At 44.2% G+C, this 6439-nt stretch overlaps 1 long non-coding RNA gene across 1 annotated transcript in view; it reads left to right on the forward strand.

The window, feature by feature from the left end:
* Positions 1-5083, forward strand: part of LOC116361585 (uncharacterized) — a 30667-nt gene extending 25584 nt beyond the window's left edge. The window contains exons 2-3 of the long non-coding RNA XR_004207639.1: positions 3213-3485; positions 3593-5083. This is a non-coding gene — a long non-coding RNA (uncharacterized LOC116361585). The remainder of the gene's footprint in view (positions 1-3212; positions 3486-3592) is intronic.
* The last annotated feature ends 1356 nt before the right edge of the window (positions 5084-6439 follow it).

The following is a 6439-nucleotide window of genomic DNA, read 5'->3' on the forward strand; positions in this document are numbered from 1 at the left end:
GCAGTGTGTGGATCCTGTTCTATCGAAAAGGCAGTGGAGGTCACAATGTAAATATGCATTGCCGTTATTGTATGTGGTTATCAGTGAGAGAAGAGAGAAGTGGAGGGAAAAAAGGAGCGACAGATGATGAAAGAGGTCCTAAGGGCCTGGTTTAGCATCTGGCACAGGTTTAATGCGGCAGACAGACAATGAGCCACAGAAAAAGTAGTTACCTGCTTGGAGCCTGCCCGGAAACACAAAGCTGGAAAACATCCCAGATCTCAGAGACATCCAAATAGGATCAGATGGTACCAAATTGTAATAGTGTTTCCACCATTACTTCTCCCATATTTGGATGACTGATGATTATAGTTGTTCATGTTGTGTTGGTGAGTGTGGACGTGAATTGGACGGTCATCCTGGTCATTATTCTAACCAGTTTATACAGAATAAACTGGAATATCTAAAGCAGTGGTCACCTACCTTTTCTGAGTCGAGATCACGTTCTGAGGTCTACTGCTGCTTTTTTTTAACATGATTTAAAAGACTTAATCAAATGCAACATTAAGCTATTAAAACAATACTGTAGCAATGAGGTTTGTGCAGTTATAGCTATAGGCCCAATACATTATCACCACATATTGGCTTTGCTTGGACCATTTAAAAAGATATATATTTAAACATTTGAGGTAGGCTCAATGATCACAACGGTAATAGGTAACTTATTGCTGCATTACTTGTGAGGCGCAGCTGAGTGAGCATACATTTAAATCATTTGCTTTTTATTTTGTTTTTTTTACTGGGCTGATGGTGCCTGCATCTGATTGTCAGTCTCAGCGGAGGGGGAGAGCAGCAGACTGAGGGTCCGTCTCTCAACATTCCTCCGCTCTCCCTTTCCTCCACTGACACTCACCAAAAAGGGACACCGTCTTCCAGCTGATGGCGAAACTCGAGTCGCACCGCATTATTTCTGCCTCATGCACAAATTCATGTTGTTACTCCTATGAACAGAGAAAGTTAAATATTTCTTGATATTACAGTTTTTTTTTTATCTCTTTGGTACTATTTCACAAGTATGTGGTACAAAGTACAAAACTCAAAACAGATCATCAAAAATACAGTTTTTTTTCTCAACTTTAGGCACATTTTCTATTAACTAACACACAAAATCACACAGTGACTTTTTCAGCAAAACCTAATCAGTGTTTCATCTATAAATACCATTCATATAAAGTTATTGCCTTTCACAATGCAATGCTCACAATACTTTTCATACGATTCATTTGTTTAAACACATTTGATCATCACTTAATTCAACTGCGCTTAAAAGTTAATCACGTAAACGTATGGTAAACATATAGATTTTAAACTGGTTTGTTTACTATACATGGATTCTGAAAACTACAGAAATGTGTTTGTAAAGTATAAACATCTAAATTACATGTATGATACATGATGAACATACATAATGACTACTCGGTTTTGCTAATTCATTTCACATAGTGGTCATAACAATTGGTCACCATATAAAAATGGGACTGTGTGAACACTTCTTTCAACATGGAGCAGGATAGACAGCAAGGGAGAGGAAGAAATCAAAGAGCTTGTGGAAAAGAGGCCCGTCAGAGAGCTGGTTATGGGCCCCATCAAAGAGGTCAAAGAGGTGGGCATGGGCCCCTTCAACAAGGTCAAAGAGGTGGACATGGGCCCCTTCAACGAGGTCAAAGAGGTGGGCATGGGTCCAATAAAAGAGGTCAAAGAGGTGGGCATGGGCCCCTTCAACTAGGTCAAAGAGGTGGACATGGGCCCCTTCAACGAGGTCAAAGTGGTGGACATGGGCCCCTTCAACTAGGTCAACGAGGTGGGCATGGGCCCCTTCAACTAGGTCAAAGTGGTGGACATGGGCCCCTTCAACTAGGTCAAAGAGGTGGACATGGGCCCCTTCAACGAGGTCAAAGAGGTGGGCATGGGCCCCATAAAAGAGGTCAAAGAGGTGGGCATGGGCCCCTTCAACTAGGTCAAAGTGGTGGACATGGGCCCCTTCAACTAGGTCAAAGAGGTGGGCATGGGCCCCTTCAACTAGGTCAAAGTGGTGGACATGGGCCCCTTCAACTAGGTCAAAGAGATGGGCATGGGCCCCTTCAACTAGGTCAAAGAGGTGGACATGGGCCCCTTCAACTAGGTCAAAGAGGTGGGCATGGGCCCCTTCAACTAGGTCAAAGAGGTGGACATGGGCCCCTTCAACAAGGTCAAAGAGGTGGGCATGGGCCCCATAAAAGAGGTCAAAGAGGTGGGCATGGGTCCAAAAAAAGAGGTCAAAGAGGTGGGCATGGGCCCCATCAACAAGGTCAAAGAGGTGTGCATGGGCCCCTTCAACAAGGTCAGAGAGGTGGGCATGGACCCCTTCAACAAGGTCAAAGAGGTGGGCATGGGCCCCATAAAAGAGGTCAAAGAGGTGGGCATGGGCCACATAAAAGAGATCAAAGAGGTGGGCATGGGTCCAATGAAAGAGGTCAAAGAGGTGGGCATGGGTTCAATAAAAGAGGTCATAGAGGTGGGCATGGGCCCCTTCAACAAGGTCAAAGAGGTGGGCATGGTCCCCTTCAACAAGGTCAAAGAGGTGGGCATGGGCCCCATAAAAGAGGTCAAAGAGGTGGGCATGGGTCCAATGAAAGAGGTCAACGAGGTGGACATGGGTCCAATGAAAGAGGTCAAAGAGGTGGGCATGGGCCCCTTCAACGAGGTCAAAGAGGTGGGCATGGGACCCTTCAACGAGGTCAAAGAGGTGGGCATGGGACCCTTCAACGAGGTCAAAGAGGTGGGCATGGGACCCTTCAACGAGGTCAGAGAGGTGGGCATGGGCCCCTTCAACGAGGTCAAAGAGGTGGGCATGGGCCCCTTCAACGAGGTCAAAGAGGTGGGCATGGGACCCTTCAACGAGGTCAAAGAGGTGGGCATGGGCCCCATCAAAGAGGTGGACATCAAAGAGAGGGGGACAGACGGCAGAGAACTGTTGTGTCTAATGAAGACCGGGCCATCGTCTTTGACCATGTGGTAAACAGAGGTCTTACCATAGCAGAGGTTGCCAGTTTAGTTCAGTCTGCAGGATATGTGCTATGCTTTACCATTACATTTCCAATAAATGACATATTGTAATGCGTGTAAATTCACAAAACACGTTACAGTATTCTTTCAGTATGATCTATTGACAGTATTATCTGTTCTACCCTCAGAATTGAAGACCCCATGGTGGTGGCCGTGTGCTGACCGACCAGCAGGACTAGGCAGTGGTGGAAATGGTGAGGACCAGGAATGACATATGGCTGTCCGAAATAAAGCAGGACATTGAGGAGAACGATGACACCTTTGCCAATATGGCATCCATCAGCCTGCCAACAATCACCCGCCTTTTGAAGAGGCACCAGGTATCTATGAAACACATTTACCTGGTGCCTTGTGAGAGAAACACCAACCTGGCGAAACAACTGTGGGCCGTGTATGTTAAGGTACAGCACAATATACTGTATTACTGTTACTATTTGATGCACATGCTACTTCACAATATCATATGGTAACTATACTGTAAAAATAACTCACCAAAATGTGTTTTTAGAGGGTGATGGTGCTTGATGCTGCAGTGAACCATCACAAGTATCTATTTGTTGATGAAGCGGGCTTTAACCTGGCAAAAGCTTGGTGCTATGGGCGGAACCTCATTGGCCAACGGGTGGCCTTACAAGTGCCTGGACAACGTGGGGGAAACATCTCCATGTGCGCAACTATCTCTGAAGATGGTTTGGTAGAACGTAGGCCATTACTTGGATCCTACAACGCTACACATCTCATTGTGTTTCTCAATGAAATTGAGCAGGCCTGTCAAGGTGAAGGGGTCACCTATGTCATGGTTACGGGCTCATCCCCAATTTGTGACCCTATACCTGCCCCCATACTCTCCTTTCCTCAACCCTATATAGGATTTTTTTCCAGCATGGAAGTGGAAGGTGTACGATCGCCATCCCCATGAGTGTGCCACGACGTCAATGCAGACCAATGTCAAGCTTGGATTTCTGTCAATTCTGTTGGGTAATTTAAGTGTATTGCCTAATGTAAAAACGGTATAATCTACTGCAATTTTACAGCACTCTAGCATATTACTTTCAGCACTTCTATGTGTGATTTTAAATGTGCATCCTGCTTTGTTTGTTATTGAATTAACTGGTGGTTAAAATGACTAAATTGAAAAGATAACATTATGTTGTGTTATTAATTAAACCAATGTTTTCATTACATTTGTTTTCATTACATTTCACAATAAGCTTATATTTTAAATCCACTGTTGTGTGGTGAGAGATGTTTACAATCCAAATGAATGCGCAACGACTGGTTTTTGAATGAAAGACTGGCTGTGTTACAAATGTGACCCGTTTGGAGATTTGTACTAAGAGTTGCGAAAATGTACCACATACTTGTGAAAATAGTACCACATACTTGTGAAAATAGTACCACATACTTGTGAAAATAGTACCACATACTTGTGAAAATAGTACCAAAGAGATTTGTTTTTAAAAGGTCAAAAACACCAAAGCCACTAATAATAACAACACAAGTCTATCAACACACTTTCCTACTCATTCATTACAGCTGCAGTGGTGGTTATAGCGTGAGTGGAAGTATGAAGAAAGTACAATGTATGGCTTATAAAATGTTTGAATAAAAGTGTTGACAGGGTTGAGCAAGAACTTAAACATGAACTCGCTCATAAAAACACTCTTTACTGTATTCGGTGAGTTTCTCTCTAGTCATGGTTTTAAAAGTTTCTAAATCTCACTACTTTGCTGTGGCTTTCATTTATGCCTGCTAAATTACTGCAGACATGGTAATCTGAGCCATCCGATTGTCCGGCGGTAGGCCTATAGTTGTCTACTGTATCTGGCAAACACTATTTGCACATGGTGACACTGCTCTTAGTAAAGGGATAGTTGGTTTGATTCCCGGGACCAGCTGTCCATAAAATGTATGCACACATGGCTCTAGGTCTCTTTGGAAAGAAAGCGTATTTTAAGTGGCATATTGTCACGGATCCCTCTGGAACTTTCATCACACACACCTGTCCCCTATTCCCACTGATTAGTATTTGTATATATGTGCCCTTTGGTTTCAATGGTCTTATTGTTACAATGTCCATTGGTGCATGTGAGTACCTGTGCTGTGTGTTTTGGGCTTTTGTGGCCTTGTGGATTGCGCAGATGATTACTGGTCTCGTCCCGTGTGTTAATCATCGTGCGCGTTTGTTATTTATTCGAGGTACTCCTCACTCTTTTGTTTGGGTTTCAACCTTGTGTCTTTGTTACGTGTTTGTTTGGTCTTCGTCCCCGTGCCTTTACACGGCACGCCGTAATTTGGGCTGTATAAAAAACCCTATTACGCATTCCTGCATCTGTCTCCCGAATCTCTTCATACCAACGTGACAAATATATTATTTTATTATAGTCTGCTATAAAGTACACTAAATGACCAAAAGTATGTGGACACCTGCTCATTGAACATCTAATTCCAAAATTATGGGCACTAATTGGGGGAGTTGGTCCCCAATTTGCTGCTATAACAGACTCCACTTTTCTGAAAAAGGCTTTCCACTAGATGTTGGAGCATTGCTGCGGGGACTTGCTTCCATTCAGCCACAAGAGCATTAATGAGGTCGGGCACTGATGCTGGGCGATTAGGCCTGGCTCGCAGTTGGCATTCCAATTCATCCCAAAGGTGTTCGATGGGGTTGAGGTCAGTGCTCTGTGCAGGACAGTCAAGTTCTTCCACATCGATCTTGCTAATCCATTTCTGTATGGATCTCCTTTGTGCACGAGGGCATTGTGATGCTGAGACAGGAAAGGGCCATACCCAAACTGTTTCCCCAAAGTTGGAAGCACAGAATTGTTCAGAATGTCATTGTTTGCTGTACCGTTAATATTTCCCTTCACTGTAACTAAGGGGTCTAGCCCGAACCATGAACAACAGCCCCAGACCATTATTCCTCCTCCACCAAACCTTACACTTGGCACTGTGCATTGGGGCAGGTAACGTTCTCCTGGCATTCGCCAAAAACGTAATTCATCACTCCAGAGAAAGTGTTTCCAATGGCGGTGAGCTTTACACCACTCTAGCCGACGCTTGGCATTGAGCATGGTGATATTAGGCTATTCGGCCATGGAAACTCATTTCATGATGCTCATGATGCTCCCGACAAACAGTTATTGTGCTGACCTTGCTTCCAGAGGCAGTTTGGAACTCAGTATTGAGTGTTGCAACCGAGGACAGACAATTTGTACACACTACACGCTTCAGCACTCGGTGGTCCTGTTCTGTGAGTTTGTGTGGGCTACCACTTTGCGGCTGAGCAGTTGTTGCTCCTAGAGGTTTCCACTTCATCATAATAGCACTTACAGTTCGGTAGAAATTTGAGGAA

This window comes from Oncorhynchus kisutch, linkage group LG3 (assembly GCF_002021735.2).
Source record: "Oncorhynchus kisutch isolate 150728-3 linkage group LG3, Okis_V2, whole genome shotgun sequence".
In the NCBI taxonomy this organism is placed as follows: Eukaryota; Metazoa; Chordata; class Actinopteri; order Salmoniformes; family Salmonidae; genus Oncorhynchus; species Oncorhynchus kisutch.